The sequence below is a fragment of the Heptranchias perlo genome, chromosome 15 (assembly GCF_035084215.1).
Source record: "Heptranchias perlo isolate sHepPer1 chromosome 15, sHepPer1.hap1, whole genome shotgun sequence".
NCBI lineage: Eukaryota > Metazoa > Chordata > Chondrichthyes > Hexanchiformes > Hexanchidae > Heptranchias > Heptranchias perlo.
The window spans coordinates 27,507,350-27,531,870 of record NC_090339.1 but is presented as its reverse complement, the minus strand read 5'-3'; the positions used below and the strand labels follow the sequence as shown (position 1 = coordinate 27,531,870).

Sequence of the window (24,521 nt, the reverse complement as noted above, 5' to 3'; positions counted from 1 at the left end):
TCAGTTCAGTGATGCTAACTTCTAAAGTAAGATAGTCCCATATCAAAAGGCAATTTTGTGTCATTTACTGTTTCTCATTACATGAAGCAATAGGAAAAAGGTAAATCTCGCTGTGAAAACAGTATTCTGTTCATTCATGTATTTCATGTAAAATAAACCAGTTTGTTGGTTCACAATTGGCTTTGTCTCAGAATGCTTTTTAGTCCGCCTTCCAAAAGATGGGAGAAATGCACGTGGAGGCATGTGTGAGATAACAGTATCCAGTACACATAATGCAAGGTCTTATTATTCCAGTTTCTGGTTCATGCTATAGTTTAATTAGATATTGGGTAGTAAAGATACTCTCCAGTTCATAGCGGATACGATATCTGCTTACGGGAGTGACTAATGACCAGGATCCCATAAAATATCTTGCACAAACCAGAAATTTGCAACAAACATCAGTGGGCTTCATAGCCCTTTCAACCCAAGAAGTAAGATCATGGTTTGGAAGAGCCAATATGAATCTGCTCTCCAAACCCTAAGCAAACCCGGCAGCAAATCACTCCTCTTTTGTTTGCTGAACTGCGGCAAACATTTAAAAAGATATTTCATGACTCGCAACAAAAATATATCCCTGTGAGGAGGAAAGACTCCACAAAAAGGATGAACCAACCATGGCTAACTAAGGAAGTCAAGGATGGTATCAGGTTAAAAGAAAAAGCATACAACGTGGTAAAGATTACTGGTAAGCCCGAAGATTGGGAAAACTTTAAAAAACAGCAAAGGATGACTAAAAGAATAATAAAGAGGGAGAAAATAAGTTATGAGAGTAAACTAGCAAGAAAGATAAAAACTGACAGTAAAAGCTTCTACAAGTATATAAAAAGGAAGAGGGTAGCTAAAGTAAACATTGGTCCCTTAGATGATGAGACTGGGGAAATAATAATGGAAAACAAGGAAATGGCAGAGGAATTGAACACATATTTTGTATCTGTCTTCACAGTAGAAGACACTAATAATATACCAATAATAGTAGAAAATCAAGGGGCAAAGGGGAGGGAGGAACTAAAAACAATCACTATCACTAGAGAAAAAGTACGAGGTAAACTAATGGGTCTAAAGGCTGACAAGTCCCCTGGACCTGATGGCTTGCATCCGAGGGTCTTAAAGGAAGTGGCTACAGAGATAGTGGATGCATTGGTTGTAATCTTCCAGAATTCACTAGATTCTGGAAAGGTCCCAGCGGATTGGAAAACCACAAACGTAACACCCCTATTCAAGAAGGGAGTGAGACAGAAAGCAGGTAACTATAGACCAGTTAGCCTAACATCTGTCATTGGGAAAATGCTAGAATCCATTATTAAGGAAGTAGTAGCAGGACATTTGGAGACTCATAATACAATCAAGGAGAGTCAACATGGTTTTATGAAGGGGAAATAGTGTCTGACAAATTTATTAGTTCTTTGAGGAAGTAACAGGCAGGGTGGATAAAGGGGAACCAATTTGTGCAGTCTATTTGGATTTCCAAAAGGCATTTGATAAGGTGCCACATTAAAGATTACTGCACAAGATAAGAGCTCGTGGTGTTGGGGGTAATATACTGGCATGGATAGAGGATTGGCTAACTAAAAAGAGTCGGGATAAAAGAGTCATTTTCAAAATGGCAATCTGTAACTAGTGGAGTGCCGCAGGGATCAGTGCTGGGGCCTTAACTATTTACAATATATATCAATGACTTGGAAGAAGGAACACAGTGTCTTATGGCCAAATTTGCTGATGATACAAAAATAGGTGGACAAGCAAGTTGTGATGAGGACACAAAGTGTCCGAAAAGGGATATTGACAGGTTAAGCGAATGGGCAAAAATTTGGCAGATGGAATATAATGTGGGAAAATGTGAAGTCATCCACTTTGGGAAGAAAAATAAAAAAGCAAAATATTATTTGAACGGAGAAATACTACGGGATGCTGCAGTACAGAGGGATCTGGGTGTCCTCGTACATGAAACACAAAAAGTCAACATACAGGTGCAACAGGTAATCTGGAAGACAAACGGAATATTGGCCTTTATTTCTAGGGGGATGGAATATAAAAGCAGGGAAGTCATGCTACAACTGTACAGGGTGCTAGTGAGACCACACCTGGAGTACTGCGTACAGTTCTGGTGCCCTTATTTAAGGAAGGGCATACTTGCATTGGAGGCAGTTCAGAGAGGGTTCACTAGGTTGATTACCGGGTATGAAGGGTTGTCTTATGAGGAAAGATTGAACAGGTTGGGTCTATACTGATTGGAGTTTAGAAGAATGAGAGGAGATCTTATTGAAACATTCAGGATTCTGAGGGGAATTGATAGGATAGATGCTGAGAGGATGTTACCTCTCATGGGGGAATCTAAAACTAGGGGGCATCGTCTCAGAATAAGGGGTCGCCCATTTAAAATGGAAATGAGGAGGAATTTCTTCTCCCAGAGGGTCATGAATCTTTGGAATTCTTTACCCCAAAAAGCTGTGGAGGCTGAGTCATTGAATACATTCAAGGCCAGTTAGACAAATTTTTGATCAGCAAGGGAGTCAAAGGATATGGGGAAAGGGCGGGAAAGTGGAATTGAGGTAAAAATCAGATCAGCCATGATCTCATTGAATGGCGGAGCAGGTTCGAGGGGCTGAATGGCCTACTCCTGCTCCTACCTCTTATGGTCTTATGGTCTTATGGTCTTTGACAATTTTCATAATTTGAGATGGGATTGGAGCAGTCACCATGTCACACGGATAATAATTTTGCAGGTTATATTGGTCCAAGACCTTTAAAAAAATAAAAATGTATTGGGGAAGTAACTGTTATTAAATAAAATAATTTTAATTTTACAAGAATTTATTTGTGGGTATTTTATTTAAATTGTTATTCCAGTGTGAATATTTTGCCAGTGTCCAAAAGTGCTTTAATATGAACTAAGATAGCATCTGGTGGACTTGTGAGAGTTTGTACGTTTTGGATGGATTGTTGGCGCAATTTGAAAGATCCTGGAATAATGGACCAGATGTAAGTACCCTTGAACAATTTGAGATGGGGTTGGAGCAATGAAAGAGAAAAATATGGAGCAAGTGTCTTACGCCGTTAATTATGCCGCTCCATATATTCCTGAGACTTTTGGGTCGCTCTGTCGTTAACCTCACCAAAAACAGTTGGGAGGTAATTATCATAGCTCCGGCTCCCTTGAAATCAATGGAGATTGCAATTTTCCTGTATTTACGCCAGTTTTCACTCCAACGCCACTGAAAATCCGTGGCACTGGTGGCCTTGGCAGCGGCTTGATTTAATGGACCAGAAATTGCTGGATTGGCACATCTCGCGGCGAGCAACGTGAATTAGACTTTTTTTCCTCACCCTTCAGATCGCACTATGTTAGCGCCTCAAATTGCTGAAAATGCGAATTGATAATGACACAGTGATGTCAACGTCTCATCTGGGACCTCATGAATGTTGTGCCCAATGGTCTATCCCCTTAACCAATGAAATTTAAGGACAGATAAAGAAACAGAGCAAACGACGGAGAATGAAATACGGTGAATTTAAGTCAAACTAAATATAGAAAGAGAAATTGAGAGAGGGAGAGTGGATTAAGAGAGAGTGAGAGAAAAAAAGACAGCAAGGAAAAGCATGAAAAAAATGTAAAATAACAAGCAGAAGACAATGCCATTGTAACCCAGTTGTGTTTGGTGTATTGGTTCTTGAGAAATTAATAATGAGTGAATGGCAAGGTAGGTGTGCAACATGTACAAATATTCTTACTCATATACTGTATCTAATTTGCATTTCTGAGTGCCAAAACAGCTTTGCATCCTGAAAATTATTGCCTTCCAACATTAATAAGAGTGTAAATGACAAGGCTGGCACAAAAATATGCCAAGACAGATTTTTAAAAAGTTTTAAAAACCTCTAGGAACAATTCACTACCTGCTGGGGTGAGACTCCACGGCTTCATTTGTTCCCTTTCTGGGCCTCCAAGGTTGAGTTTCATGTCAGGATCATGAATCACATCATTAACGGGGTCCTCACGACATGAATACCTGACCTAAATGGCAGCTGCGAGATTAATTTTCATTTACGGCGCAAATCTAGCAATTTCATGCCATGCAATTAATTTAAATGGTGAGGCTGCAACTTTTTTGGTTTTGTCGAGGCGAGTGCCGCAAATTATCCAGCAATATGTGGAGAATCAGAACACACGGGGTATCGCTTCTTCGCCACAAATTGCTGGATTTTTTGTCAACTATTTCTGGGCCATTGACTTTATAATGCATTAGCTGATTGCTTTTAATGATGCGTTAAAAGTGTTTGCTGATCAAGGAGGTAGTTTACAACCCCATGCAGCCCTAGCTTCTACCTTTATTAATAATTCAAATTCTTGGTTTATTAATGAGAAAGTTGTTCCTGGCAACAAAACTTAACTGTCGAGTAACTGGATGTGTAACTTTTATGGCAAACTTACATTCAATTTTAAAACAGAATTGGAGGATCCTGAACGTTTCCTTATCACCAATAGTAGCAAACATTATCGATGGTTTCACAAATTGGCAAATTACAACTGAGTATGCTTCCGAAGGCTGGTGACTAATATAGAGATTCAACTTTGATTTAATTCTTCGAGTTAGTTCTCAAGTAGCTGGTGTAAAATAACCCTTTAACCTGTCTGATTGTCTGGGTTGGATAGGAACCTCCTTAAGGTGGCAGTTTAATAGGATGTGGAGATCAGGGGGGAAAAAATGCCAGAATTTGCTGGCAAAATAAGAGCAAGTTAAAGGCGCACGCTGTTATCAGTGTGTAACAAATCCAGCAATTTTTGGTGAGGAAGAGATACGCCGTGAGTTGTGAATCACCACAAATTACTGGATAATTTGTGCCGCTCCGCCGTTTGCCTCACAAAAACGGGAACTCGCCATCAATCTCTTCGTGAGTTTCAAGTAATTGCTGATGTGCCGTAAATAAGAATTTAATTTGCTGCAGAAAGTTAGGACTGGTAATTCACGACATAAGGACCCTTTTAGTGACGAGATTTATGTTCCTGCATTGCCACGCACCCTCTGCGGCCCAGAAAGGGAAGAATTGAAACTGTGATGTTTCATTCCTGCAGGTAGTAAATTGATCCTAGAGGTTTTTTTTTAATTTAATTTTTTTTTTTACTTTTCTATTTCTCTTTATCCCTCCCTTAATCCAAACTTATTTTCCTCTCTTTATCTTTTTTTTTCTAATTTGACTCTAATTCACCCTATTACCTTTTCCGTCTGTTCCTCTGTTTCTTTAACTTTAAATTTAATTGGTTAAGGAGATAGACTGTTGGTCCTATTGTTCACCAAGGTCCCAGATGCCCCGTTGACCTCGCATTTATCAACTCATACTACCAGCAATTTGCAGCCCAAAAAAAATTTGAGTTGAAGGGTGAGGGGAAAAAAAATTCAACCCATGGGACACGCCACCAGATGCCCCACTCCAGAAAATCTGGCCAGATATATAACTTTCACGTACGGAAATGTAGTTTACACCAGAACTGGTTACAAGATAATGGTAATGTCGCATTGCTGTTGAGCTCAGCACTTCAATTACCACCATAACAAAGAACTCGCAGTTAGTAACGTAATCAATACATTGGCCACGCCGTTTCTGCTTTGCTATGCCCGTTGCAGCATATTCTAATTAGAAATGCAGGAAAAAAAGGAGTAAGTTATCAACGGGGAAATCGGCGCGTTAGACGACGAAATTTACGGTCTACTTTGGCGATCTCGCCGTTGCAGGAAAATCTGGGGCCAGTGTGTTTCAACTTCGAAATAACACTGGTGAGTATGTTACCGGAATAGTTCCAGATACATTAATATGAAAAACTTATGGCTATTGGAATCTATTCGACCTTACCCGCCTCTTTTACGAAAAAGCTTGACTTATTTTTTCCTACAACTCGTCGTGAGTCTAAGTTTCCTACTTCACAGATACAAGACCAAAACCAATTTCAAGGTGCCTACTGCTAGTTATTGTTGGTTTAAAATCAATGGCTTGAGCACGAGCCCGGAGTTTTAGCTTCATATTGGCAGAGGCGTGGCTTGCTCTATGTAGTGAGGCTCTATGCTGTGAAAGAGAGTGTGAAGGTTGAGAGATTTAATCTGGTTTGAGTGGCCCTGGGCGGCTACACAAAGGACATATGCTTATACCTAAGAGATTGTTGCGTCAGAAACAGGGCCGCCAGGGTCATACACTCGCTGTTCAGCACTGCTAATAAAAAGATCCTGCTCAAAGTTAAGGTCGCCCTGGGGAAAGTCGAGAATTAACTTACACCTAGTCAACTTGTGCAAAAATAAATAAAAGGCGATCGTTTTCAAGTGGCATTCACAAATTGAAACGTTAATTTGTAGAATGCGCAATAGAGTCTCGCAAAAGAAAACATAACAATCGTGGTTTTAATTTAATCCACGTGAACTTTTAGAAAACGCATCTATTAAATTGACATTTTCAGTGCGGTCTGGAAGTATATGGTGCAGGATAGACGGATAGTAAATTTAGGTGTTTATGCCTTTGCCGGGGAGGATAACATAGCAGGCTAAGATGATGCATCTTCACCACTAATGGCTCGTTTATGGCAAATACGTTTCTATTATGATCCCGGTCTTCGGATCGTTTGGTTGGTGAGCTTAATAAGATCTTGTAAGCGATTAATGCTTTTCTGCTTTACAGAATGAATAGTGGCCCAACACATTGTAGTAGGGTGTGAGTTTTCACATGTGATTCTTCTCTTGACCAGCTCCCAATCAGACCTCTAAGCCGTCTCTTGTTTTAAATTATAATTGGCGTATTCCAAACATAAACATTATCGCTCAGAAAAGTGGCAAATGCACACAAGACCCCACTCCGTATGCTGACCGTAGTTTTCCTTTTTCAGTGCAATGAAGGTTAAGGGGTTTGTTCCCAGTCTCGACCAGTCCGTCGGGGGTGATGCGCGGTCATTCGTCACTTTTCCTTCGGCAGCGAGAGAAAATAAGTAGGTAGGTCAATCGCCAAGACGTCCTACCAAGAACAAATTGGGTCGACTTGTTGAAGTGCGTACTTGGCGGTGGATGAATGGGGAAATATAACTCAAACGTGGAATAAAAATCTAAGTGAATTCTTTTATCTCTCAGACCAGAGCCAAGATATGAGGATGAAAGGTCCCTACATTTGAATTTAAAATAACCCATGAGACATTCCCACCACTCAATAATGTAGCTGAATGATAATGAATGTGCAAGCAGTTTTAACCACCTTCAATTATAATATAACACACTTGTATACTGTTAGAAAATAAGCTGTTTGACTTCTTAGCTATGCTTAACTTTAATAATTATTTCAATGATATGCACTTGTGCAATGTCACTAATTCATTATGCAAATTATAACCCTGCCGCCTTGCATCACAAATACAGTTATCAAAATAACCAATCGGCTATAAGCATAAAATGGCATTAACGAGATGGTCCCATCTCAGTTGTTGCAATCTGATGCAGCTTTTTGAATATAGTATTCAGGATCACTACTGCCAATGCTGACCTAGAGTCAATATTTTACTTAAGATCCAAAAAGCAGTAATTGTGATCACAGGAACATTCCCAGAAACAAATACCAGAAGGAAATATTAACAACATACATAAGTAGCACCAGTGCTTTATTTATCCAAAAAATGAAATCACTATTAGTAGAGGACCTCTGCTGCTCTGGGAGGGCATCCAGAATAGTTCATACTCACAATTCTCTTGCTTCTAAAGCACTGTTTGAACATGTGAGCATATTATTCACTGAGATGTCTTTTACAGGTCTTTTTAAATAAGGTGTACAAAATTTACATACTATCCCTGATCATGGTATATGTATGAATGCTACATCACAGATTTGTGCTACTTGCAGGTACACATATTGAGAGTCTTGTATGCAGTTCAGTACATTTGGGTGACATTAATTGTTAAGAGCTGGGGATATTCCTGATTTTAACCTGCTCTTCTGAGCAGGCGGTAAAGGCACTCGCTCAAAGCTGATGGGGTCTAAGGATGTAATTGGGCTCTAACTGCAATTTTAATGTAGGGCTGAGCAGGGAAGCTACTGTGGCTTTCCCACCAGACTGAAATTGGTCAGGTGGTATCGTGGTTATGTGAATGGACTAGTAATTCTAGAAGTCTGGACTAAAAACCCAAAAAAAGTTGGGTTCAAATCCCACCATGGCAGTTTGAGAATTTGAATTCAGTTTTGAAAATTGGAAATTTAAAAAAAGCTGTTGTTTTGTTGTAACGGGTTCACTAATGTCCTTTTTAGAGAAGGAAGCCTGCTGTCCTTACCTGGTATGGCCGATATGTTCACATATCAATGTGGTTAACTGCCCTCTGAAGTGGCCTAGCAAGCCACTCCGTTGTATCAAACGACTAACAGCATTGAATAACAGCATTGTGGAAGCACCTTCGCCACATAGACTAATGGTTCAAGAAGAAGGCTTTTCAGCACCTTCTCAAAGGCAACTAAGGATAGGCAATAAATGCTGGCCTTGCCAATGACACTCACCTTCCAAGAATGATTTTTTGTCGGGGGAATAAAAAAGGGATCAGGACGAGAAGAGACCCTGAAAGGTAATTTTTAACTTCTTTGTGGGGCCAGGAGGAGCAGGAGTGCCCCTCTGGGCCCCACGTGGAAAGTTTAGGCCTCCCCTGCCCCATACCACCCACCATGCCTCCTGCAAGACTCTCCAAGAACCCCCTTCCCCACAGCTACCTGCATGCTGGTGGGTGGCCATAGATCGCCCGATTTTCTGCAGGCTGTCAGCCGCTTTCTGTCTACTTTCCACCCATTCCAGGTGGCATGGTAATGAGGCTCAGCAGTTAAAACCCCTGTGGACTCATGCTGCTGCTCAGCAGGTGGGAAATTAACTTGCCAATGCAGCTTCTTGCCAGAAAGCTGTTTGGAGTTAAAATCCATCCCACAGCATTCAGACTCTGATTGCATGGCAGATATTTTTATTGTTTGTTCCCACACGTGCTATTCTTAGATCGTAGGTCATAATCGGCTCAGCAGGTTCTGAAAAGTTTTTTTTTCTCAAATTTTCTCTCCTTTCTGAAGGTGCTGTCTCATAGTGGTATGGTCCCATGGACACTCTTCACCCCCTGGAACATGATCTAAGTGGTCATTCATCGATGAATCTCTGAATTATTAAGTTGTTGATTTCTTTATCTGAGTCCTGATGGATCTCAAGGTAGTCCTTTACGTTGAAATTGGATCAGTTTGTTTTACTAACAAATATGCAAAATTGGGAATTCAAATTTGAAAGCATGGAAGTTGTTTGACAGATCAACTGCTAATGCTTTATTGTGTTAGGGCTTTTACCTATCGCAGACATTCATTTTGCAGACTGATCTCCCATAGCATTGCTCATCAATAAAGGTAGAAAATGAAATTTTTCTCTCACTTCCTCTCTCTCCCTGTTTCTATCTCCTCTTTGTCTTTCTGTTTGTTTTCCGTTCTTGCTGTCTCCGTCTTTTTATTCATCTCTCTATGGCTCTTGTACACTTTTCTCTTGTCTCTCGTCGTCTCTGTATCTCTCCTGGTGTCCAGCTATTTTTCTTACACCCTTTCTCTCCCACTTTCTGCAAGAAAAATAGGAAATCTACATAACCTTGTCATATCTACTCTGGATCATTGACAATGTTCTGAGGTAAGATATTCAACTGTTATTTAAATTTACCACTCCTAGGATGTTCCTGAAGCGGAGGAGGAGGAGGAATCATGGTCTGGAATTAAAGGGACAGTGGCAGCATGGATACAAAATTGACTAAGGGACAGAAAGCAGAGGGCAGTGGTGAATGGTTGGTTGTTTTTCAGACTGGAGGGAAGTGTATAGTGGTGTTCCCCAGGGGTCAGTATTAGGACCATTGCTCTTTTTGATATATATTAATGACCTAGACTTGGATATACAGGGCATAATGCCAAAGTTTGTAGATGACACGAAACTCTGAAATGTAGTAAACAATAAGGACGATAGTAACGGCCTTAAGGAGGACACAGACACGTGAAATGGACAGACACATGGCAGATGAAATTTAACGCAAAGGAGTGTGAAGTGATACGTTTTAGTAGGAAGAATGAGGAGAGGCAATATAAATTAAATGGTACAATTTTAAAAAGGGAGTGCAGTAATAGACTTGAAGCTGTATGTACACAAATCTTTTGAAGTTGGACAAGTTGAGAAGACTGTTAGAAAAGCATATGGGATCTTTGGCTTTATTAATCGAGGCATAGAGTACAAAAACAATTAAGTTATGCTAAACCTTTATAAAGCATTGGTTAAGCCTAAGCTGGAGTATTGTGTTCAATTCTGGGCACCACACTGTAGGAAGGATGTCAAGGCCTTAGAGAGAGTGCAGAAGAAGTTTGCTAGAATGGTACCTTGGATGAGGGACTTCAGTTATGTGGAGAAGCTGGGGTTGTTCTTCTTAGAGCAGGGAAGGTTAAGAGGAGATTTGATAGAGGTGTTCAAAATCATGAAGGATTTTAATAGAGTAAATAAGGCAAAACTGGTCAGAATGGTCGTTAACCAGAGGACACAGATTTAAGGTGATTAGTAAAAGAACCAGAGGCGACCGGGGGCGGAATTGACACAGCAAGTTTTTTTAAAAATTCGTTCATGGGATGTGGGCATCGCTGGCGAGGACAGCATTTATTGCCCATTCCTAATTGCCCTTGAGAAGGTGGTGGTGAGCCGCCGCCTTGAACCGCTGCAGTCCGTGTGGTGAAGGTTCTCCCACAGTGCTGTTCGGAAGGGAGTTCCAGGATTTTGACCCAGTAACGATGAAGGAACGGCAATATATTTCCAAGTCGGGATGGTGTGTGACTTGGAGGGGAACGTGCAGGTGGTGGTGTTCCCATGTGCCTGCTGCCCTTGTCCTTCTAGGTGGTAGAGGTCGCGGGTTTGGGAGGTGCTGTCGAAGAAGCCTTGGCGAGTTGCTGTAGTGCATCCTGTGGATGGTACACACTGCAACCACGGTGCGCCGGTAGTGAAGGGAGTGAATGTTTAGGGTGGTGGATGGGGTGCCAATCAAGCGGGCTGCATTGTCCTGGATGGTGTCAAGCTTCTTGAGTGTTGTTGGAGCTGCACTCATCCAGGCAAGTGGAGAGTATTCCATCACACTCCTGACTTGTGCCTTGTGGATGGTGGAAAGGCTTTGGGGAGTCAGGAGGTGAGTCACTCGCCGCAGAATACCCAGCCTCTGACCTGCTCTTGTAGCCACAGTATTTATATGGCTGGTCCAGTTAAGTTTCTGGTCAATGGTGACCCCCAGGATGTTGATGGTGGGGGATTCGGCGATGGTAATGTCGTTGAATGTCAAGGGGAGGTGGTTAGACTCTCTCATGTTGGAGATGGTCATTGCCTGGCACTTGTCTGGTGCGAATATTACTTGCCACTTATGAGCCCAAGCCTGGATGTTGTCTAGGTCTTGTTACATGTGGGCACGGACTGCTTCATTGTTATGATCTGGAATGCACTGCCTGAAAGGATAGAAGAAGCAGATTCAATAGTAACTTTCAAAAGGGAATTGGATAAATACTTGAAGGGAAAAAATTGAAACAGCTATGGGGAAAGAACAGGGGAGTGGGACTAATTGGATAGCTCTATCAAAGACCCAGCAAAGGCATGATGGGGGGCTGAGTGGCCTCCTTCTGTGCTGTATCATTCCATGATTCTAGGTTGCTACCTGTCCTCCCGTATTCCCCAAGTTGAGCAACAGATTTGATTCTGATTTTGCAGTAATCCTGCAGGAAATGCTAAAGCTACTGCAAGCCAAACAATAAAACCTGAAGAAATAACAGTCTATTCTCATATGGAAAGACTGAATAAGAGGACAGAAACTGTGAAACAATGGATCTATAATTGAGAATGATTAGATGGCCAGCATGCACAGTCTTTAAAGAAGAAAATTGAGTTTTTACAACGACCTAGGAAACTGTATGCCCATCTGTTTAAATTTTTCATAAGTTATGAGGGTGAGCCATTGCAGCAAATAGTATGAGTGGATCTAGAGACATCTGGATATGTTTTTGGAGAAAGGGATATGGTGAGAAGGCAGGTATGTGAGGTGTAGATCAATTAACCAGGGTTAGGCTTGTTAGATGAAATGGCCTTTTTCTGTTCCTAAAGTTTCTTATATTAAAATACATATGTTTTTACACAGAGAGCATGATGTATATTGTATGCTGTTTTGTGCTGAGCATGAGAGCGTTTACATTCAGTACCATGGAGCAGGAGTCCCATTCTCCTCAGTTTCTGACCTGAGTCATGTCAAATGATGCTGCACTGAACTTTGAATGAGAAACTCAGAGGGCCCGGTGACATCTGGATGGTCTCTGGCGCCTCCTGGCAGTTAGTTACAAAAAGTAGTGACAACAACTTGGGAGCAAACTATAAGTTTACCCACTCAGCGGCATGCATCAGGCCAGGCAGTTAAAGGGAATAAAATATTTCAAAAAAATGGATGAGAAATAAAATATATACCAGTGATGGTCTACCTTGTGTGGAATTTATTAAAAATAAGTACATAGCTGAGTCATACTGACAAGGTCCCAGGTTTGATCCCAGTTGGTACTGTTAGCCGATTTCAGTTGGAGTAGGAGTTCTACAATTACCCTCAGCACCCGTGACTGCCCTCACCATCTTGGCAAAGACTGGCCAGAAATCACACTCCTGATCACTATCCATTGAGCATTACTGGGTGCAAGTTTATGGACATGGGTGAGAATAGGATTTGATGAGTTTACTTATTCAGTTGAAGAGCCTACTGGCACTCGCTATCGAGGCTCACGTGAATAATAACCACTTGCACAAGTGCTAAAGGGTTCCCATGGAACAGTAACTCTGCGAAATCAACACCGTAGGAATGGAAGGTAGGAAAATAATGAAAACGTAAAGGATGTTAGGGGGCTCTTGTTACCATGCAAACACTCAGAAGTAAAACCTGATAATCAAGTGTCAGCTTGGCTCAGTGGTAGCACTCTTGCATAAGGTTATGGATTCAAGCCTCAGACATGACTTGAGCACATAATCTAGGATGAGATTTCAAAGCAGTATTGAGGGAAGTGCCATCTTCTGAATGAGACGTTAAACTGAGGTCCTGTCTGACTGTTCAGGTGGATGTAAAAGATCCATGGCACTTTTTTGAAGAGTTTTCAGTCTTGCCAACTAAAATCACCAAAACAGATTATCTGGTTAGTTATTCATTTACCATTTGTGAGAGCTGAGCACAAATTGGCTGCCATGTTTGCTTGGATAACTTCAAAAAGTAGAGTAATTTGCTGTGAAACATTTTGAAATGTCCTGAGGATGTGAGAAACACTATTACATGTCAGCTCTTTCTTTAAATTTTCTTTTTAACTAAAAGGAAATAAAAATCTAAATTCAGAATAGAACCTTTTTAGTACTAGGGTATCTGACTATTGGATTACATGGAGACAACTGAAGTGCACTCTTTTTTTTCCCCTCTCCCAAATGGTTTACGTTGAATATCATCTTGGAATGTGGTCCATGTAAACAGACATGGAAAAAAAATTGCACTCCATGATGTGATGGTTGAGGCTACTTCTAAACCTTGTTATTCATTTGCATTGAGGCTCATTAAAATGTGTTTTAAAAAACAAGTCCATGTACACTGGGATGTTATTGTATGCATGCATATTTTTCTGAAAAAAGGGTTTAAAGGTAGCAATATTTCCAAAACTTGCTATTTGTAACATGACTGGTCATATAAGATTCAGTTTGTTACTGATGGTGTAATAAATACCACTATAGATGGCCCCCCGAGTTCAAAAACTTGCCATAGTGGATTGTGGAAAGTTCTGTCAGTTTCCAGCTCAGCTATTGGAGTGCACTTGTTAGAGGTATTTCACTTATGTCCAACAAAGTAACCCAGTCACCTGGATTGGGTCCTGTCCATAATGGATAGGACAGTCTGTCTTTAGAGTAGCTCTCTAAAAATTCCTAATATGTAAACTCGACCAAAAAAAGTATCCTTTTTCTTCCACTTATTTCTGTATTGTAACTTTGCATTGGTAATTATTAAGCTTTTTAATAATTCTTGATTAGCAGCAAAACAAAAATAGTATTCCAGCCATAATCCCTCCCACCTTCCTTTTCAACATTTTTGATTTTGGACTTGCCAAAATGTGGCAACCCTATCTACATGACTTAATAACTAGTTCACTTTAGCATTTTATGAAATTGTATGCCAATCAACATATCTCTGAAACTTTCTCTGATTTTATGAGAAATTAATTAGTGATGGACAAATCAAACTGCAACATTGCCACAGCAATTGATAAGATGATGGCCTAGGGTGGTTTTCATTACTTGTATGACGAAAGAGATGATAATGTTGTAAAGGCAACATATGTAGTCACTGATGTACAAAAACAGCACCACGAGTGTCTTTTTAGAACAAAGTTTTATTCTAATATGAAAGGTAAGGCTTTCCATATATTCCTTGACACGTGAACTTGAAATCACATTCAGGAAAATGAAGACTATACTTCTGCTTGTTGGTGCATATTTGACTCTAAACCCTTTCCATTTTAAATTGTTAATATTGTTACCATATTTGTTATTCCTATTGTTAACTGAAAAGTCATTTTAGGAGTACCTGATTTAATTATTTGACACTAAGACCTGAAAAAAAATGGTATTAACATACTCCTGTTATCTCTGCTTCAACTCAAATTGATCCTTTTCATTTTACTTCAATCTTATGAGTTTCTTTTTTAGTTAGCACAACTGAACATTTGTTTTTACATAATCCTATAAAATTGATATGTTTCTATATTCTGGATGTTAATCTTGTGCGTTATTGCAGAAATCTAAAAAACCTATAGGAAATACCATAAATAACTTTTGATTCTGTTGCATAAATGCAATTGTAGTATTCAAAGCGATAAAGTCCAATCCTATATTTAAAAGAAAGTGTATTTTAAACGAATAACCTCAGGTGAGAAACATTAATTTAAAAAAAAACTCTGCAATACGACTGGGGAGGAACCCCAAGTCAAAGCGAAGTGAGTTGTAGCTTTACTTCACACAAAGCCTCTCCAATCTGTACGAATCCCTCCACTAGTAATCTGTGTGACGGGTCGAGATGTTTGTTTAAATGGGTGCCATTTCTGTTTTACAAACTTTGGGGGCGGGGGCACGCAAATGTCAAAGAAACGTAAAAAAGGCCAAGTCCAGACATTCCAATGTTTAACCCTCTTGGGGGATCGCACAAACGTTTAGAAACAAATCCCTTCACGGAAGTTGGTCCTCACCTGAGAAGAAATAAAACGAAGTGAAATCCGATTTTTTTTCTTTCTTTCTCACGACCCCCTTCGCACAGTCAGAGGCGAGCGGTTGTATATATTTACCGGAATCATGTACAACAAGAAAAAATTACTGAGCACAAACAAAATCAATAAAATGAAGATCAATAAAACTGGAACCATTCGCTCGAGCTCCGCGTCCACTGAAAACATGTCCGGGTGGGGGTTGGACTGTTCCTCCTCCCAGTGGTCTCCACGGCAACCAGACACTTTTCCAGCTCCCCCCCCCCCCCCCCCCGGTCCTGCGCGTGCGTCGAGCGCTTGACTGAGCGGCGCGGTTCTGCGCTCAAAACCTCCTCCCATCGGTTCAGTCACATGACCGAGCTTGGAGTGCGGCCCATCTTGTGCCTCCACAGCGCCTTGTCGTTTAGCTGCATGGAAACGCGGAACGGTCGAGGAGATCGGCGGAGAAGTGGCGACCAGTGCTCAGCGAACGGTGAGTATCTTAGGAGTTAAATCAGTAATTGCAATTATAACACTGTACTTGTTTTGTTTAATTGCAATCCATTCACTCCAGATCCTTTATTTTCTTATGCAGCATATGACGAGTTTCCTATTTTCGATTGTTGAATATACAGCTGTTAGTAATGTCTAATAATATTTTACACCCACCACCTTCCCCGGGATACTGCCGTTTTCTGTGTGAAACTCACCGGCTAGTATTTAATTGTTCTGAGTTCATATATCGTGCCAGGATACACGCCTCCTGCCGGAGAGTGTTGGTTTGTAGGTAGCTGGAGACGGCCTGGCTGTTCACCCATTTTCTGGATCTGGATCAGCACATCGTTGTTGCTCGGGTTATTGAGTTAGTCAGGATTTGAAGATGTTTTTCCTTTTTGTAAATTTAAGGTTGGGCGTTAATTCACTGTATGTACTGGCATAGCTATAAGTCGACATGAAATTCAGCTTTTGAGTGCTCTTGTAATATTCTTTGTAGCTTTAAGGTAGCGACAGACGTCTGGAATAAATGTTCCAGAAACTCCTAATACTGAATATTACAAAGTAAAATTAGAAGGGAATGAAGAAGACTGTAAATGTTCACTCTTTGACATTGATGTAGTTGTGTTTATAATTAGTTACATTAGTTTTCAGTTTTTGTATGTTGGTTTTTTTTGTAACCATTCTTGTTGGGGTCACATAATTTGAAGACTAATTTCTTGTCAATCTTTGAAATGCTTGGATTGTTTTGCATCTTTAAAAGTGCTTTTCAACAGTCGAGACTAGATCATACACCATGTGCTAAAAACCTTATTCCACATCAGCGATATAAAATTTGAATCCAGCCAGTCAGACTGAGTGCTGTAAAATAAATGTGACAAAAGTTCTAGTTCATTCTCAAAATCAGTATAAACATTGAAAATGGTACTTTAACATCCCAAAAGTGGGTTAATCAGATGGTTTGTAGTGATATTCTAATTCTTAAATTGTGTTTTGTTTGTGTTGCCCACAGGTATCACAGAAGAAATTTTGAGCTTGTGTATCAAATTTCTTTTGCATTCTTGAAACGTATTTTTCTCCTTTTTTAAACTTCTTATTTTTCTTCAAGTAGACTGCTCTTCTTGGCAGGCAATCAACCTGCTCCAGGTCTCTGCCAACATCCAGGGTGCTTGACCTTAACCATTTTAAAAATTTTCTCTTTGTGGGGAAGTGCCTAGTCCACCATCCTAGTTCACTTGCCACAATGATTTTATGTATCTGGTGACACTGGAACAATTTAGTGTCACCCCTATTGGTTAATATTAATAAGGCCTAGACCCCATTCAGTTTCTTTTCCCTGGCCAGACAAACCAGATGGGAACTTGCTGTGTGGCAAGTCATACATATGCATCCTGCTACATCATAGCATTGCTTGTTGGTTTGCCACTGTCTGGTCTTTACTTAACCTGTCATTGTAAAATTATTTGGTTTCTGTTCCCAGTGTGATCTGTTATCTGGGCTGTGAGTCCATATAAATTAAAAAGTGATTGCTGTAAATTCACTTCAAATAAATATTCTCAACATTTTAACTCGTAATGGATTTAATTTTAGTGAGTGCCATTGGTTTGAGCAGAAAGAAATCGTTGAATCTGTAGATCAGTAGCATTCATGACTCCCAGGATGTTGATTGTGATGGACTTGTCAATGGTGCTGCTGTTGATGGTCGGTGAGGTGGTTGGGCCCTTTGTTGTAGATGATCATTACCTGGCACTTGTGTGTCATGAATGTTGCCTGCCTCTTGTCAGCCCAAGCCTGGATGCTGTCCTAGTCCTACTGTTGGCTGGCATGGGCTACTTCATTTACGGAGGAGTTGTGAATGGAGCTGCACGTTGTAGAATTCTCAACAGCCGACAGCCCCACTTCTGGCCTTATGGATGAAAGGTTATTAATTGTGCAGCTGAAGGTGGTTGGGCTAAGGAACTCCTGCAGCAATGTCCTGGGACCATGATGGTTAGCCTGTGACATCCATCTTCCTTTGTGTCAGTTATAACTCCAGACACTGGAGGATTTTCTCCTTGAGTCCCACTGACCTCAGTTTTGTTCAGGATCCTTAGTACCATATTCCATTGAATGTTGCCTTGATGTTGAGGGGAGCTACTCTCATCTCTCCTTTGGCATTCAGCTCTTGTATCCATGTCTGGATCAAGGAAGTGACTAGGTTTGGCAAAACCCGAACTGCGCATCAGTGAACAGGTTTTGGTGAAACTTTGGTATTGCTTGTTGATACTATTGATAACTGCTTCCATCACTTTGAGGAAGATGATAGGTGTTAATTGGCCAGGTTAGATTGGATTGCTTTTTGAGTACAGGCTTTATGAAGAGGCTGAGACCTTCCTGTAAAGACTTCAATGAAGGTATTAAAAGCACAAAATAAAAGTTCAACAAATGCTTTCTGTTTGTTTTCCTTTTGCAGTTGTATACTGTCAAGGAAGCAATAACACATTTTGCTGTAACTTAAGTTCTCCACTTTATTATTTTAATTTATAACATCCATGGTGGTATTAGCAGCTTTTGCCCACAATTTTAGGGTGTACTGTTATCACATTCCTTGAGAACATGGAAATCAGACTTTTCAACACAGTAAGGCCTCAACTCCCTGTGTACTAAATATGGGAGATTGACTAGTATTTAAAAATATACTGAAGTCTCCTATTATAAATTGCACAACAATAGTTGGAGTGGCAAAATGTTTTCTTCTATTTAAGATGTTGACAATGTATTAATGTCTCAAAATGGAAAATTTGCACGAATATAAAGGATAACAAATAATGTTGAATCCAGTTTTCCTCAGTAAATGTGAATGATGGCTCTAAAATAAGATTATGTTTTTTTAAAAAAAAATTATAATAAACTCTGGACCTATCCAGCCACATTTTTAAAAAAAATTGGAATGAGAAATGTAATTATGGAAAATGATGTATTTTGTTTTGCTGCTTCTGTTGGGTATTCCATGTAGATCTATACCTCTGTTCGGGTGCTTGTTGATTGCCTCCTCCTGATGAGTATTCTATATATAGCCTATCTCTTGGGGTTAATTGTATAATTTGTTGGGCTTTGTATGAAATGCTATTAATCTGAGTTACAAGTGCATCCTCTCTTGTAGAGAGGGAATCTGTTGAATGTTGTGAGCAACAATGGATGCAAAGTCAAAATTTTAAGAACAAGTTACCAACTGATATTCCTGAATGTATGAATGCTTTATGATTATTTTATAATTATTTTTGCAGAAGGAAAAAGTTGAAATAAAAATAAAGATCACCACAGTGGGGTTTGGGAGTTCGAGTGATTTAAAAAAAAATCTTGCTTTCCAAACCTGTTCCATATATCAGTGCTGTAACACAATGTGACCTGCCTGGAATCCTAAAGTAGATGCCAGGAGAGATATAATGGCCTCCTATTCACCTCAGTTTAAATTTTACAAACGTCACTAATTTTAAGTCTTTGAAATCTAGTATTGTCAGAAATGTGCCCTGCTGTTCTTAAAACATACCTTGTCAGTCATCTTGTATGGTCATCTCTATCAGCTGTGGGCCTTTTTGTTCCCTTGCCTTTTTTTCCCTCAACAAAACAATCCTATGTAATTGGTTTTGGTTTGAATGTCACTCTGTATCCCAGCTATTTTGAATCTCTGTGTTTCAGTGCTAATTCCCCCTGTAAAGAGAATGCATTTAAAATATTGCAGGAACACAACTACCGCACTCTTCAATTGTTTTCTTTTTAAACCCTTAAAGATTGCAGACATTCTCAGCTGGTTATTTGACTCCATTTTACTACATATTTGCAGTGAGTTGAGACACCTTTCATCTAACTGCATAACAGAGAATATGCTGTATCTGAACCCAATCCAATTATAAAAAGTAAGAAAAGATTAATTGCTGATTGCTTTTGCACAGTCGATCTATTTTAAGTTAAATAGAATTTAGCTTTTAATTTTTCACTGTTTGTACTGTAAATATATTAGCTAAATGAGCAGACTCATTATTTGTAGTTAGTGAATCATGTTTCTCATTTAAATTTTTAGTGCTTTTTTCTGCATGGTTGTCAGTAGTAAAGTGATGTATTTAGTAACTGTTTTATTAAAACTATTTTGTGGAACCATGGTGTACAATTTTGAAAATTAACATTCATCAAAGTGAGATAGTGTTCTGTTTTTGTTGAAAATAAATTATAATGACCAATTTAAACAGAAAAATGAATGAGAGAAAAAAGTGAAAATTATTTGAAGCAACAATGGAAAGGAGAAATAATCCAAGGGAAGGTGAACACAAAAAGGAACAAAATAAAATATGGCATATTGTAAGTACAAACAAGAAAGAGAGAAATAAAATGAACACGAGGAGTGTTGATATTCCAACACAGTATCATATGAAGGATGTAGAACGAGCATTTATAGCTTTAGTTCCTCACAATGCAAGTCTCCCATCTCAACTACATCACCAGGAATGGGCACAGGAGCAAATGTGGCAGCAGGAGGTAGTTTAATTGGTTCGTAACTTTGGTGTCCTATTTGACCCTGAGATGAGCTTCCAACCACATATCTGCTTCATCACCAAGACCGTCTGCTTCCACCTCTAACATCGCCCATCTCTGCCCCTGCCTCTCCATCTGCTGCTGAAACCCTCATCCATACCTTTGTTACCTCTAGAATTGACTCTTCCAATACTGTCCTGGCCAGCCTCCCATCTTCCATCCTCCATAATCTTAAGCTGATCCAAAACTCTGCTGCCTGTATCCTAACTCACACCAAGTCCCGTTCACCTATCACCTCTGTGCTCGCTGACCTGCATTGGCTCCCGGTCTGGGAACACTTCGATTTAAAAATAAATTCTAATCCTTGTTTTCAAATCCCTCCGTGACCTCACCCCATCCTATCTCTGTCGCCTCCTACAACTCTCTGATCTCTGCGCTCCTCCAATGCTTGCCTCTAACGCATCCTCGATTTTATTTGCTCTACCACTGGCGGCCGTGCCTTCAGCTGCCTAGGCCCTAAGCTCTGGAATTCTTCCCCCTAAATCCCTCCACCTCTCTACCCCTCTCTCCTCCTTTTAAGACGCTCCTTAAAACCTACCCCTTTGACCAAGCTTTTGGTCATCTGACCTAATATCTCCTTATGTGGCTCTGTCAAATTTTGTTTGATCGCTCCTGTGAAGCACCTTAGGATGTTTTACTACGTTAAAGGTGCTATATAAATGCAAGTTGTTTGTTTGTTTGAAGATGGAGAGAGGATACCTTTTGCGGAAGATTTGCATACCTGACTTAAGAGTGTAGGTGCGACAGGCTACTTTTGGAACCAAAATAGGGATTGTCTTCAGAGTTGTTTAATATTGCTTGGAAACTTTCCTTTGTTCTCTTCGAATTATTCACCTGTTCTCCAAAGGAATCCTTCCTGTGAAGAGAAATTCCAATATTTTAACCTGTGGGTCTGAGCGGAAACATTATATTCTGAGCCACACATTTATGCAGCAGAATTGTTTGGACTGCATAGAATTTTATTCCACATAAGGACATAATTCAGCCCATTGCATCTATGCTGGCTATCTACTTAGTCCCGTTTCTCTGCCCTTTTTTAAAAAAAAAAATATTTTTCACATTTTTCCACTTCCCTTTTATGTTATTACGAATTCTGCTCCATCATTGATTCTGGTTCAATATTCCATGTCTTAACAACTCTCCATGTACAAACATTTCTCCTACCTGTCCCTTCATTCTTTCGTTGGTGACCTTAAATTTATGTTCTTTAGTTGCTGACTCATTGACGAGTGGAAATAGTTTTTCCCTACTTACCTCACCAAAAGCTCTCTGAATCTGTAACACCTATCAGAACTGCTTTTAATCTTTTCTCTTCTTTTAGTGAAGAGCCTTAGTTTCTCTCCTAACTAAAGCCTCTCATCTCTGGTGTCATCTTAATAAGTTTTTTCTGCACCCTTGCCATGACATTCTTCCTAAAGTAGGGTGCCCAAAACTGGACACACTATTCTAACTGCTGCCTAATCAATTTATATGTTTAGCATTACTTCTTCGCTTTGTACTCTGTGCATACGTATAAAATTTAGGATCTCATTTTTTAAAAAAGCTTTATCAAATTATCCTCTCTCAAATATTTGTTTAATATAAGTTCTGCCTTTATTCTTTCTTGCAGTGGTCCCAACGCTGACCACGGGGGGATACCAGTGTTTAAAGCCCTCCAGTCCAAAAACTCAATTAACCATTATTTGTCTTTTTTATGCTTTAGCCAACTTCCTATCCATGCCACCATATTTTTTTAATATCATGAACCTTAATTTATCAAGCAGCCTCTTGTATATGGATTTTCAAAAGGTGTTTGATAAGGTACATGATATCCACTGTATTTCCTTTTATCAGTGCACTTAGTTCCTCAAAGAACTGTTAAATTTGTCAGACACAACTTGCCTTTTACAAATCCCTGCTGCCTATCCTTAATGAACTCTTTCTGTGGATTTTGTCCTACGTTATGGCTGCTAGTAGCTTACCCACTACTGATATTAGGCTGGAAGCCGGGTTCTTTTAGGCTGTAGTTCATAGCCTTAGCTCTCCAGACCAACAGTAGACTCCTGTGGTAGCTTAACATTCTTGTCTTGAATGCTGTGCATCTTCGATTTCTTAGTTGTGACCAGATTTACTGGGTGTCAGTCACTTGAGAATTTTTTTTATTATTCGTTCATGGGATGTGAGCGTCCCTGGCGAGGCCAGCATTTATTGCCCATCCATAATTGCCCTTGAGAAGGTGGTGGTGAGCCGCCGCCTTGAACCGCTGATCAAATGATCAATGTCAGAATTTGCAGATCGTGAAACTGGGTGCCATAAGTTTAAACAACCAGTGTAAGGTGTTGATTCAAGTTGAGCAAACCTTAACTAACCTAGAACGCAGTAACAGGACTCTGAAATTGAAATATTTTCAAAAATTAAACCATTGATATCTAAAGTTTACATTGTTTAATAAAAACTTTGTAGAAAATTTTCCTGATGTGCTGATGACTGGAAAAGAAGAATTTAGATATGAATATTCTACTTATGAGCATAACTTCATGAAACACACTGTTCGCTCCTTAAAGCTTGGAAACTACCCTGATCTGCCTTAACATTATTCTCCTGGTGAAATGTGCTAAACCTTTCATGCTTACCAAAACTTCGGCTAATTCATTTAGAACCAATTCCTTTGCTACAGCTACTCCTAATCAATTGTCCCACCTACTCCTCTAATACACCTACATTCTCATTTTCAGCATCATTTGTAAAAACTGATATTAAATAAATATTTTTGTATTTCAGTAAACCTTCAGCCTCCTTAACTAGATTTCCCCCTTCATCTCTGAGTGGCCTTGAGAATCTTCTAAGCTCCCCTTTCACTTTATTCTTTTGTATTGTTAACCTTAGTTTTATAATATTTTCATATTTGTTTGCTTAGTTTTAGTCTCTGTTTATCCACAGAAGTCTATTCTTTGATGTAACTCCTTTTTGCCTTTTATAGGTACTCCCATACCCAAGCTCCAACAACCAGATGTCATTACACTGTTACCTACTGGCCCTCCGATTTCAACATGGTTATCTTCTCTGTCTAGCCATATCCCAAAACCAACTCCCTTCTTCACCTAGATCCCTGCCGTGTTTATGTCATTTAAGTTTTCTCTCTGTGTCTACTTGTGTGCTCTCTTTGCTGCTTCCTTTCCTCAGGCATCCTCCTCCTCTTCCATCTCCACCCAACCACCACCCCATCTGTCTGATACAACTACTCTCCCAAAAGCCTGTTCAAATCTGTCTAGTCTGGCTCCCCTCACCCACCCACTGCAGCCCCCTTTTCCCTTCTCACAAAATGGCCCTAGCTTGTAACAAATTATACTTTTTATGAATGGTGTGTTATCTCTTCTTGTCCTTCTAGCCTCTCCATAGCATTCAATACAGTTGTCCAAATCATCCTCCAATGCTTGTCCTCCATCATCCAGTTCTATGGGACTGCTCTTGCATGGTTCCATTCTTGCCTATCTGAACCTAACCAATGCATCTCCAGCAATGGCTTCTTTTCCCACCCCACACTGTCACACCGGAGTCCCCCAAGGACTCCAAAAATGATGTGTGGGGTGGGCTTCTTTTTGCTTATCTGCATGCTGTCCCTTGATGACATCATCCTCAAGCAAAGGTCAGCTTTCACATGTATGCTAATGACACCTCGCGACTGCCTCTGCTGTCAGACTGCTTATTCTACATCTAATCATGAATGAGTTGCAACTTCCTGCAGCTCAACATCAGGCAAACCAAAACTGCCATCTTTGTTCCCTGCTACAAACTCTACTCCCTTGCCACTGCTCCATCCCCCTCCCTGTCTGGACCAGACCATTCACAACCGTGGCACCCTATAAGACCTCAACTGAGATTAAAACCCCACCTCCTATCCACCTGAAGACTCCTTACTCTGCAACAATGCCAGCCTCTACCCCTACCTCAGCCCCTCCACTGCTAAAACCCTTATACAAGGCTTTGTCACCTCCAGACTCGACTATACTAATGCTTTTCTCATGGCTTCCCATCTTTTCTCTGCCGCCACCACCACCCCCCCGCCCAATAAATTATAACTTGTGCAAAACTCCACTACGCATATCCTATCCCGCATTGAGTCCTGTTCACCCATCACTCCCGATCTCACTGATTTATTT

The 24,521-nt window shown here is 40.1% G+C and overlaps 1 protein-coding gene across 3 annotated transcripts in view; it reads left to right on the top strand.

Annotated features, from left to right (window-relative positions):
- The first annotated feature begins 15,717 nt into the window (after nt 1-15,717).
- The window catches only part of LOC137332931 (ecto-NOX disulfide-thiol exchanger 2-like), a 266,243-nt gene continuing 257,439 nt past the window's right edge, over nt 15,718-24,521 (top strand). For all 3 annotated transcript variants that reach the window (XM_067996973.1, XM_067996971.1, XM_067996972.1), the window contains exon 1: nt 15,718-15,811. The gene's annotated coding sequence lies outside the window, so the exon portion shown is untranslated. The remainder of the gene's footprint in view (nt 15,812-24,521) is intronic.